At 42.5% G+C, this 13,074-nt stretch overlaps 1 long non-coding RNA gene across 2 annotated transcripts in view; it reads right to left on the bottom strand.

Moving 5' to 3' along the window:
* LOC117976408 (uncharacterized) overlaps positions 1 to 13,074 on the bottom strand; it is a 345,286-nt gene that overhangs the window by 196,292 nt on the left and 135,920 nt on the right. The window contains exon 2 of one of the 2 annotated variants that reach the window (XR_008625050.2): positions 8,008 to 8,144. The exons of the other annotated variant lie outside the window; for it this stretch is intronic. This is a non-coding gene — a long non-coding RNA (uncharacterized LOC117976408). The remainder of the gene's footprint in view (positions 1 to 8,007; positions 8,145 to 13,074) is intronic. 2 annotated transcript variants of the gene reach the window in all.

Raw genomic sequence — 13,074 nt, 5'->3', positions numbered from 1 at the left:
ATCAGAAGTAAAGTACAGGGAGACTCAGCAAGCCAGGATCTGATCTTTCAGTTCTCCTTGAGAACAAAGCAAAGGAAGAACTGAAAGCATCTATGGGCTTTTATCACCAAATTCCATCACAGAACAGAGGTCTTAGGACAGGATGCACCACCTCCCTTTGCTGATGGTAAAAACAAGCAAGTCACAGAGCAAATTCCAGCACACTGCAGGGTCTCAGGGTGCAGATGGGCCACCTGTGCACCAATGCTAGATATTGCTGTCAGCCAAAACCACCTGCAGAGGCCTGCATTTGCTGATTCACCATCTCAGGTGCTCAGCACACACATCCTCAGGGTAACCAAACTCCTGTCAGCAGATGTGCACTGTGCTCAGTGCAGTTCTGCTCAACGTCCTGCTCAAAAAGGAAGGCTGACACCTTGACATATGGGAGGCAGGCAAAACAAACAAATAAACAAAAAAAAAAAAAAAAGGAAGGTGGAGGAAACCATCCCTAGCCTCCAGCCAGTAAGCCCCAGAAAGCTCTCTAGAAAAGTCTGGGCTGGGAGTCCCTCTCTGCATTTTCTAACACAGGGAAAGAGATGTGGAGCATCATTCCTTTTCTGGCTCCAAGTGCTCAACAACTTTTTCCATATCCCCGTGGCCTCCATCCCAGAGGAAGCATCCCTGGTAGCCATCATACCAAAAGCCCTAATGCTGGGGGAAGAAACTTCATTCCTACCCACTAAATCTTGGGCCTAATGAATTTCCCATTGATCTTACTTCAACTTGGGCATAAAACCCAGGGCTCTGCGCAATACAGTCACTTCTTAAAATATCCTTATAAATCATGGCCAGCATATCCATTAATTACAGCCCAGCCAGGACTCTGGCTGTTAGTTCTGGGTGGCAACTTCATTTATCCCCACACTAAATGCTTTATTTCCATGGAGCTATTTCAGTCTTAGTCCATTACTTAGCCTACCCACCATTAAACCTCTTCAGCCATGTCATCCAAGCAATTTTTTAAAAGGAGGTCCCCCTACCACATTATTTTAAATTTTTAGATAAAATATCCAACTTATTCTAAAACTTTGTAGTAAACAGGGCAACTAAATAATAACAGGTAAACATTTAGTGAATTTTACTATGTCTCAAATGCTATATTAAGTACTTTGAATATATTAGCCCGTTTAATCCACAGAACAATTCTATAAAACAAATATTATTATTATTGTCCTAATTTTATAAATTGAGGATTGGAAAGATTAAGTAACTGGCTTAAAGTTAAGTAGGTAGGGTCATCACTGAAATACAGGTTTATCTGACTCCAAAGCTCAGAGTTTTATTGGCAGAGTTGTAGTGAGGAATTCCAAAATTATAATTGCATAGCTTATTAAGCTGTTATATGAAGATATGCACTGAAGAACAAATATAGAATTTTGGGATTAAAGAGACCTTTAAAATGATTTAATTCAATTTCCATATTTAGCAGATGAGCCCAGGTCCTTTAGGGATGAGGCAACATGCCCGGGGTCACGAAACTCACAGAGGCAGAGCCAAGCCTCGGACCCAGGTCTCCTCACTTCTAGCCACATGCTCCCTCTGCTGTGGTCTGCTGCTGTCCAAATGCTCTATTACACTGGAATTTGTTTTCCTCTGGGTACAGATGAGAGAAGAAGGATCTGTAGAGTGGCGTTAAGTGAATTGAATGTGCCTTCTGCAAATGAAAATGAGCGGCTAATTGGATTCCATAATCACTCTCTCCGATTAGAGTCACCCTCCCTCCCCCGCTGACTTCCGCACCTCTGACGTCCCTCAGTGGTGACCTGCAGCATCCCCTGCTTAGTCTAAATTTGTCTCCTCACACATCTGTTCTGATCACTAAACCCGATTTACTTCATCCTCTAAGTGCCAGCAACAATGGCAGGCCACATAGGGGTGGGGGCCTGAGATCATGCTTGTTCTAACTGCCGAAAGCTGCAGGCTCTTACTGTTTCAGGGTAAAGTTGTGGCTCTGCAGAGGGCACAACTCAAAATCTCACAGAGGCCAGGCATGGAACTGAAATAAGGAAGTCGGTAGGTATTATTAGAAACCAGTATCTGGAGTGAAGGCAGAGCCATGGTGATGAACCACAGGGACCGCAGGCCTCCTAAAAGAGCAGCCGCTCCTCATCTCCAGCCAGTGGTTGCTGTGGATTCTCTGAGAAAATAAAATCCACAAGGGTGGGACTTCATCTCATTCCCTGCTGCATTTCCAATGCATGAAGGGGACCTGGGGCATCGTGGGCACTCAATGCATATTTCCTCAGTGACTGAGCCTTCCACTTTGAAAACTCTACACTGCATTCTGTACTCAGTGTCCAGGCAGGAACAGTCCCTGACCTATTATAATAGGAAAGCAGTATATTTGATTGCTCTAGAATCAGGGGAACTATGTAGGGAGGTTAATTTCAACCACAGGATATGTAAAGCCATACTGAGAGCCACATTCAAGAAAAAGGGAGTGAAGGAGGGTGGCGCATGCTCATCACCTTTATCACCAGTAACAGCAATGCCAGCAGGGCACACTGCAAGCTTAGCAAGTGCCATGCAGTGGCAGAAAGAGCTCTGGGTGGGCAGATCTGACTTCAGGCACTGAGAAGTCATGAGACTTAAAGCAGATCTGGCCTCTCTCTGACACAGGTTCCCTGTCTTTAGAAGGAAGGGATTGGACCCACAGCCTGTAAGTTCTTTTCAGCTGTAATAGGCTTTGACACATGTTTTGTGACAGGAACACACCCAGGACTCTCCAGAGTCATTAATAAACAATGAAACAACCACCCACCTTGCCCGGCTGCTGTTTGAGAGGCCATGAAGCTCAGCAGGCAAGTGAAAGCATAAAAATCTGGAGCTCCAAAGTCTAATGCTACTATGGATGTTATTCCCATAGCTTGATTTCCCCAGCTTTAAGATCAGAGTAGCAATAGCAATCTAGACCTGTTGAGGCATCATAAAAAGATTTAAATGCATACGCATGTCTGAAATGATAGATTTGATATGTGGGTATGCATATAAACCTAGCCAGCTAATTGTCATTTGTGGATTTAACTCCTCATCCACCCATTCACGCTTGTACTTTGTTTATTCCATCCTCACCAACACAGGCACTATTTACAGTACATGTTGTCCCTAAGGAAGAGACCCAGTTCTGTCCTCTTCTCTTATTCTGTTCCACAGGCAGTTTCTATACACATGTGTGTGCGTGCATGCATGCAGGTGTGATTTTAAGTCACTTTGTAAAATGTCAAGTGTAATCTAGCCACTCATTAATAACACCTAGCTCTGCATTTCTGGGTAAATAACTAATTGCCGCTTTTCTTGTGTCATCTCCTCCTGCCTGTGTTGTCACTTTGGTACTTCAAGGGATCAAAATGTGGAAACTTTCAGTTCTTTAAAAATCTTATCTTCAAAGGAAAAATTCTGCGACTGACTTGAATTGACATAATTGGCTCCATATCATTATTTTTCCCTACACATGTTTTAAATTTAAAAATGCAATTTGTTTTTGTTTTTTTATTTCTGGCATCACACAAAATAATTCGTTATAATTGGGAATAAATTGCTTCTAGGAATGAATAAAGCATCCAATTGTGTTTAAAAGAAATGTGTCATTAATGTCAAGACATCCAAGAGTAACTTATTTATTTGCATTCAGTCCAGAAACCAGGGCTGAGATCTATTTGGAATGGGGCTTTCAAGGAGGAAAGATGATGCATAGGTCAGGGATCTAAAGGCTCAGGTTCCAGGACTCATGCAGCAACATGAGACCTGGCTAAAATGAAATCCAATGTCTAGGTTTTTATTTTCTCTATTAAAAGGTAGGCAAAACCAGAGCCCTATCAACGGAAGTAATTTATGACACAGAAAACTCTAGAAATATTTGAATGAGCCCAGAACACCTTCTTCCTGGAAAGCAGGAATATTATAGCCATAGGTATTGAAACAGATGCACAATGGATCGAAGCACAAGTGAGTGAAATTGTCTACCATTATGCATACTTTAGGAGAAAAACATTCTGGGAGTTGAACCTGAGGCTATCGGGCCTAAGAATGAGGACATATGAGAAGAGATAGGGCTGAGAGACAGACAACCCAGGCATCCACAGGTGATGTTGTGAGTGAAATATCAATATTTCCTCCTGTGCCTCTGTACTCCATAAATCCCTAGCTAATAAGGTGCCTATGACAGAGGTGCTCTTTAATAACTACTAGGGTATAATAATTGATGGCATAGCCAGCTGGTTGCTATGATCAGATATAAATTAAATCATCTTTATTGTTTTATGTTTCCTCCAACTCCCTGCCCCCCACCCAGTCCAACTACCTTTTCAGCCTCTCTTAACCAATCCTGAGAGAAGAATTTTTCTGCATCACTTATCAAATGACAAGAGCTGGAGGGAAAGAGAGAGGAAAGATGATGAGAAACAAGTCCTAAATGATTCTTGGTTCCTTGGGCCAAAGATCAGTCTCTTCTTTAAAAAAAAAAAAAAAAAAATGCTGGGCAATTACTTCATTCCTGTACTTTCCTGCACCACAGATCTACCAATGGCTAAGCATTTTTCATTTAAGAAGCGTGGTTTGAGGGCTTCTGATGGGCCAGGCCCTGTGCTGGACAAGATACACGATGACTAAGACAAGTCATTCTTCTTGAGGCCATTGCCTCAAGAAATTCACAGTCAGGGTGGAGGTGGGAAAGGCAGACAGACACACACAGGCTTGGATGAGGGGTAATAATTGCCACTGTGGAGATATTAATGGAGAACAAATGGGGGTGAGATAAATGCAATCCCAGTGGGGAAAAACCAGGGCAGTTCTGTAGAAGCAAATGGGAAAAAAAGCTTCTTTTTAAAGGTAAGAAGCACCCTAAATCCCTTTTTCTTCTGAAAACAAGGACAGTGTCAAAGAAGATCCGAACTAACTGATTAGGATAAAATGAGGCAGATAAGGCCTGTCCTTAAATACTTCCTCTGCCTCTATCACTCCCTCTGCCCTGAGTCAAAGGGTCCAGTTAGCAGTTAAGTACCTTAAAGCAATGAAACAATCCAGGGTGGTCTGCCCCAAGCTGCCCCCAAGTCCTTACCTGGTGAACACCTATCTTTCATTCAGTCCCATGCCAAATAATTCCTGAGTGCCTGCTAGGTGCCAGGCAATCGGCCTGGAGCTGAGGACAAAGATATGCACAAGTCTCAAACCCTGCCTTTGAGGTTGCAACCTAATTAGAAAACAGCCACATGAGCAAGTAAAGGTGACCACTGTGGAAGGGATGTGATTAAGGCCTGGATGCTGGCAACAAACTGCCTGGATCCAGGATCCTGGCCCTGCCACTTACTAGCTGGATGATCTTGAGCAAGTTACTCTTCCTCTGTGCCTCAGTTCCTCACCTGTATAATGAGGATAGCAATAGTACCTACCTTGCAGGGCTATTGGGAAGAGTAAACAGGGCTATCCAAACAGTATTATTAAAGATATTAACAGCACATATTATTAATACTATAGTACTAGTACTTGAACTAGAAACAATGTGCATTGCAGGCACAGAGAAAGGAGCACTATGGCTTGGTGATAAGGAGGCTTCTCAGAGGAGGTGGTATTTAGATTCACCAACAAGGAAGTCTTTGCATTCTTTGTCCATAGGCACCTACCCAGGAGCCAGGCACATGTCACTACTGGGATACAATAGTATTGGGATACAATAGAGAAAAAGACCCAACAAACAGAGAGGAGAGGTTGGGCTAAGGGTGATTCAGGGATGGCTCATTTAAGCAGGAGATCTGTTTCTGAGTAGTTAACATGTGGCAAAATCCTCCCTGAAGGCACCAGAAAAGCTTGCTACCTAAATAAATGTTGGCAAGGCAGTCTCCTGCATGCAGTCTTTGCACCTCCAGTAGCCACATAAGAACGTGTCTTGGACCTGGAACCCTTCCTTACCAGGAGATAAAGAGCTCACACAGCCTGTGCAAGCATTATTACCTTGTATGGGAATAGCTTTCACTGTTTCAAGCTCAATATATGCTTCTTTGTTCTGTTTACGCCTGTAAGTCAATGGCCCTCAGGCACGCCCCCAGCTTTCAGTACTTCAGAGTACACATGGGAGGGGTACACATCCTATTAAGATTGTGAGGACTGCTCATGACCCAATTGCCCCGCTTAGGCTGCTAGAGGGATCCACTATCCGTGGGGGACCAACACATACTATTGGAGCTGATCTTGTTCTTTCTCTTCTCTATGTGATTAAAGCATTGTTCCATCCATGCTTGACTGTATTATGTTTCCTTGGTGACTACAATACCAAGAAGCAGTGGGTAAAAGGATTTGAACTTCTATTCCTGGTGGCCAACATCATGGTGATCTTTGTTACCTTCCATGTATTAATAGCTGGAGTCCTGACCTAGCGTTGGTAATGTACACGGTGTTCTGCTCAACAAGAAGCCTTCTTAATCTTGCCTAGAGTGAATTACTACCTAGAAAGCCATCTTTATTTGTACATACACATTTTAACTATTTATCTTTATTTAATTATACAGACTTGTGGCTATTTGGTTGACTTTGACCTTGGGCAAGTTACTAAACCTCTCAATCTTTCTGTTTTTTAAAAATCTGTAATATGGGGATAATAACAGTATCTTCTTAAGGTGGTTGAGATTTTAAGAAGTCTATTCTTACAAAATAATTGTCAAAATGACAAAATAATAAGTATTCAATAATTGACGGCTACTATGTTAACATGATGATGGTGATGGTGGTAATGAGGGTACTAATGGCAAGAATACGGATGCACAAGGCCATAAATGGGTCATAAAATGACATTTTACTCACTTTAGCTCTTTCAAGGGTTTTGCATCTCTAACAACTATAATCTTTCCATTCAGTTTAATATTCTCTGAAGGCTGGCAGTGCCTCTTTTCAAAGAAATGCAGATTGGACTCATTGCTGATTATGTTAAAACCTACATGGGTAAAAATGTGAGGGAGAAACAGACATGTTTGTTCACTTGGAATCCTTAAAATGTCTGGCTCTGGCTCCCCACTCATGAACTGCAGCGCAGCAGACAAGGGCAAACAGCAAAGTGATCTGGATGTGATCAGGTGGGACCATAAATCATGGTGAGGGCTGAAATTGAATCAAACTGGGGCACCTGTGCACACTATTTCAAAATGCAAGCAACATGGAAAACACAGTCTTGTAAAATAAAACAAGTTGCTGGCCACTGGGCAACAATTTATTCCTCCCCTCCCTTGGGGCTTGGGCTGCTTCCTGGCTCCCAACAGCAATTCAGAGGCTCATGCTGACATTTCACTATAGATCTTACAATGTACAGAAGTTTTCCTAGCCAACCCCTCCAACAAGAAAAGGCAGTGAATTCCTGTGCAGAAAGGTAATTTAGGGAAAGTAGGTAAAGCTGAACTGGGAGATGAGTGGGCAGCAGGGGCCAGGGTTGACTCTCTGAATAGGTGACTGCCTAATATTTGGTAACAATTTTCAGGGTTCCAGGACTCTGATAATCCTCCCTAATGCTTCTATACCCTATGTCACAAAGCAGAATCCCACCCCAAAAGAGATAACCTCTAGACATATTAATGTGAGCAAATTTATCAGTTCCTAATTGAGAACCAGTATTGATGGTTCATGGGGCAGGAAGGGAGACAGGTTCACTGTACTGCACTGAATAGTTGAAAGTCAGGAGTGCTGGGAGAGATGCACAGCAAGAACAGGGGAGTAGGCAGGCACAGCAGAGGGCAACAGAGCTAGTGGGAACATTTACCTATTCTTAATTTAAGTACGTCTGGCCCTGGCCCAGGCCCAAAGAAGGCAGAGGATTAGAAGAGAAGGTGGCAGGAAGGGGAAGTAAGGGTGAGGAGAGACATGCAGACTTCCAAGCTGGAATCTGTGTAGAGGTTTTCTGCCCACTCTTCCCCCTCCCCCATTAAACATATGCAAATGGCAATGGTAATAAACTCAGATAATGATAGAGTCAGCATTTAAACTCACCATAGAATGCACAAATTACAGAGGAGGTTGTTACAGATGCAAAGGCTGAATGCTTTATTGCTGGGTGAGAGGGTATTCTGAATTGCAGGTGTTAACTGGATATCTCAGGCCAGGCAGAGAGTCTGATAGGAGGCTTCCTACAAGACAAAGAAGTCTAAAACCAGGTTTTGCTGCTGATGAACATGAAATTTGTTCTAAGTATGTTCAGTGGGTCTTTGTATCAAAGCAGCTGGGACTTCCCCTTTGTGACACACCCACTCACTCACACCACTCTAGCTTCACAGGTCCCCTTGCTGTTCCTGGAAGCTGCCAGGCACACTCTTCCTCTGCACTGGATGTTTTCTCTGCCTGCATCTTTCTTCCTCTAGACAGGCATGTGTTCACTCTTTCACCTTGTTTGGGTCTTTGCCCAAAGATCCCTTTCTCAGTGAGGCTTACACTAACTACCCAATTTATAATTAAAATTCTCCATGTCTCCTTACACTTGTTCTTGTTTCTTGTCAGTAGTATTTGTCATCTTCTAATATACTATATAATTTACACTATGCTATATACATTACTTATTAGGCTTAATGTTTATTATCTGTCTCTCTTTATTAGAATATAAACTCTATGAGAGTAGAGAAATTTTATCTTTTGTGTTTCTCCTCCACACACACATCCAAAGTATCCCAAGTGCCTAGAACAGAGCCTAGTACATAATATTAATAGATAGTTATTAATTAAATGTTTGCTGAGCACATGATTAAAAGCAGCCTCCTTAGAAAAGGAACCTTCCTCTCAATAGAGGTAACTGAAGCTTCCGAGATGATTGTAACATGTTGGACTCTCTCCTTTCACAAATCTATAGTTTGTTATTGACTCGGGATGGAATACCTTTATGAATTAGTGCAACACATATAGTTGTGAAGCATATCACCTCCCAAATAAAAGGGACCAGAGAAGCCCAGGGGCCTGGGGCAAATACACATTGGTTTGATTTCTCCTGTGCTCACATAAAGACCTACTTAGAAAGTCATTATGGATTATGATGTTTAGAACTTTGAATGAACTTGCATCCCATCCAATTATCTTATTTTACAAATAAGACATGGAGAGATTAAATGGCTTGCCCAGGCTTCCACACCCGATTACGGGAGTAGTGAAATCAAACCCTATTTCTGTTAATTCACTGTCCAGTATGTAGCTTTTTCCGCATGTTGTCTCTTGCGCAGTTGTGCTACACTGGGTTTGTATCTAGCTGTCTCATGCAGCACTTTCTGAGCAGTTACTTTTTTTTTTTTTTTTTTTTGAGACGGAGTCTCACTCTATCGCCCAGGCTGGAATGCAGTAGCGCGATCTCCGCTCACTGCAAGCTCCGCCTCCCGGGTTCACGCCATTCTCCTGCCTCAGCCTCCCGAGTAACTGGGACTACAGGCGCCCGCCACCACGCCCGGCTAATTCTTTTGTATTTTTTAGTAGAGACGGGGTTTCACCGTGTTAGCCAGGATGGTCTCGAACTCCTGACCTCGTGATCCGCCTGCCTCGGCCTCCCAAAGTGCTGGGATTACAGGCGTGAGCCACGGCGCCCGGCCTGAGCAGTTACTTTTTAAGAGCTCTGCGGGGAATCCATTTTTAATAGCACCAGGGGGAAATGTCGGTTTCAGCACCTCTCCATCGTGGACAGCAGCCAATCCAGCTTATTCTAGCCAGTCTATGCTTTACCGAACATTTTATTCCTTTCATTTCTATTTACAGGATTGGCCCATACCATCCTTTGCCTTCAAAAGAGCCTTTTCAGAGGGTTTGATGATCCATGACCATTTCTCAGTAACTTGCATGTCTAGCAGTCTAGACAGGTTTCGCAGTTTGCAGACATTATAGTAGAAATGCCCAAAGCAAATTCTGAGAACTACTAATTCTTGGGAGGCTAATAAACATGTTGCTATTAAATAAACATATACATATATATGTACTTAAATAAGTGTAAATAACTTTCTTCTAGCACCTATTAAAAAGGGCATTATAAGTTTCCAAGAAAGGTGTGTAGTATGTATCATTTCTCAATCTCAATTGACCATGAAGTGTTTTATTGTGCAGCATCTCATAGATCTGATGAGAATGTATTTGGGAAATGTTTCTCTACAAGGCCAAAATATCTAAGGGCAGGAGGAAAAGAGTTATGGGTAGCGTTCGAGAAGCAAAGCAGAAGATAAATACAAAACACATTGGCAGGCTTGGAGTCAAAGAATAGTGGAGGTGAGGCTATGGCAGAGGCTAAATATAAGGATAAAAATTCACGAGACCTTTCAAAAGAACAGGTCCCTCTCCTATATCTGTAAAGTAGAACTTCCCCATAAGATGCCCAGCCACTTATTAGCAAGGCCAAAGCCTCTGAAATTCTAAATACGAATCACCAAGCAGCTGAAATCCACCCCTAAGCCTCTGGTTTTAGTAACTTACTTATTTCCAGAAGAATTGCCTTGCCTATTGTAACAACTCTTGCCCAGAGCTGGAAGAGTCTGAATAAAACGCATTTAGCTACTATCTGAAGATCTTAAGTCATTGAGCTAAATGCAAAAGGCTTTTGTTAAAAATCACACTCAACTAGATATTGAGGTTTATTACACACTTTCTCCAATTTTCCTTCCTCCTTTATGTAATCTCAGCTGGGCTGATTTGCCTGCATTTTTTCCAGGGGAATCTTCTTATTACTCCCAAGATGCAACAGAGAATCACCAACCCTGTGCAGAGAGGCACATGGCTGCATCTGGATTAGAAAAGGGGGGCTATTTATATTCAAATCAAAAGCATATTTTAGCATAACACTTGCAGGATTTCTGCAAAGAGAATGGAAAGAAAAGAGAATGCAGTTCCTTTTTCATTCTCGTTTACTGTATTATTTGCCCCATACTATGCTTGTCACATGGCCTTGAAGCAGTGTGATCTTATAATGATAGGCCCTGTTGGCACAAAGAAGAAGAAATCCAGCTGCACTGGGGGTTTCAGGGGATGTCTTAGACAGCTGGCCCAGCCCTTCCCCCTGCATGTTTCAGGGAAAAGAGTCAGGATGCTGCTAATCTTGCTTGCATATAATTCTTTCCAGTGCTAAACCTGACTCTCGGTCATGACCATTCAGAATCTCTTGCCTCCCTAACAACCAGAGAGCCAGAAAACCTTGGACAATGCCAAAAGTAAACAAATCTTAGGCCACAGAAGTCTTTGATTCCATTTCAGTTGGCAGACCCTCCAAGTTTATGCTCAAAATGAGCACACTGTGGCCTTCTAGCCCAGCTGTAAGAAACAGCCAAACAGTCTGCCTCTTTCTGCAGGCTTAATGAACCCCCATGCCATGTCAGACCAGTGGGAAATGCTTCTATATGAGAGATTCATGAGTCAAACATTTGAAACTTTAAAATAATGAGTAGGTGGCCCCTTCGTAAAGCTGAAGGAGGCAGGAAAGAGCACAGACTCCCTCTGCACCAGTTTTAGGGAGCATGCAGGTCACCTTAGCTGCTCAAGGGAGACCTGCCAAGACAAACTGCCAGGGCTCAGCAGAACCACTAGCTTTCTAAGTCTTTTGTGCCAAGCTCCACCAGTGTCCTCTGCCATTCTCAGGACAAGCTCCTCACTTTCCTGTTTGCACCTGCTAAGTCTCAGTGCCAGGAACAGTAACCCATGCTTACTCAGTCACTGTGTAAAAGCATATAAGGAAATTCCTGGCTGCTGTCAACTAATCCATTCTCGCCTTCATCTTCCACTCAGCCTGGTGTAAGCAAAGACTACAGGAAGAGTTCTGAATGTCAGAGAAATAGAATCCAATGGCCCTCTCACCTCAGAACAGCTAGTGGGGTTTCCAGCTCCTCTTCTTCCTTACTTACTAACTTTCAAACCTGGAACCTGTGAAACCCAGTGAAATCTTTCTTTACATACAATTACAGCTAAAATCCACAATTGAGAAATAGTCAGATTATCCTCTCCTAAAATTGTCATGATACACTATTATTGCATGGATAGAGGGATCTCTGCCAGAGATCCACTGTGCTCTTATTTCAGAACTAGATAGAAAGTGAGAGGAACATCACACTTAATCAAAATCCTTGGATGAGAACATTGCAGGGTTCAAAATCATGGCACTAGACCATGTATCAAGTCTCCAGAAGAAATTAAAAAGAACTTTTCGTGCAGGAAAATATAGCAGACATAACATCTGGAAGTTCTAGGTCTTTCAAAAAGCATCTTGTAACATGTCTCAAGAAGAAGTTAAGATGATGGCATTCTTGCCTTTATATAGAAATGCTGTGGACCGCATAGAAATGCATTTTTTTTTGAGATGGAGTTTTGCTCTTGTTGCCCAGGCTGGAGTGCAATGGTGCAATCTCAGCTCACTGCAACCTCCGTCTCCTGGGTTCAAGTGATTCTCCTGCCTCAGCTTCTGGAGTAGCTGGGATTACAGGTATGCACCACCATGCCAGGCTAATTTTGTATTTTTAGTAGAGACATGGTTTCTCCATATTGATCAGGCTGGTCTTGAACTCCTGACCTCAGGCGATCCAACCACCTTGGCCTCCCAAAGTGCTAGGATTACAGGCATGAGCCACCTTCTTAATTACCATGTTAGAGAATCATCTTGCATGCAACAGACAAAAATAAAATAAAATAAAACTTTAAAAAGGCACACACCACTTTATAAAGCCATGTGTCAGAAGGCAACTTCATTCAGTGGTGCAAAATTAGATGAACATAAAGGTAGTGGAAGCCTTGATATTCTTAGAATCATGCAGCATAAAACATCTAGTGAGATCTCCTAGTATTTCTGACCACCATATGAAAAAAGACATAAATCTTTTCAGTATAAAGACACCTAGATTATGTAAGTTAAGGTAATGCGAGCAGATATTATGAACCAATTTCCAAATTTCAGCAGCCTTACAAAATAAAAGTGTATTTCTCACTTAAACAGCATTCCAATGTAGGTATTCCTGGTAGGTAACTTTCTTTTCTCCATTTGGTGATTGAAAGACCCAAGTTCCTCCCATCTTGTGGCATTGTTATTCCTCTAGAGCCTTATAACCTTTTTTACTACTC

This window comes from Pan paniscus, chromosome 1 (genome assembly GCF_029289425.2).
Source record: "Pan paniscus chromosome 1, NHGRI_mPanPan1-v2.0_pri, whole genome shotgun sequence".
NCBI lineage: Eukaryota > Metazoa > Chordata > Mammalia > Primates > Hominidae > Pan > Pan paniscus.
The sequence above is the reverse complement of the archived record's forward strand: the minus strand, read 5'-3'. Positions and strand labels throughout refer to the sequence as shown.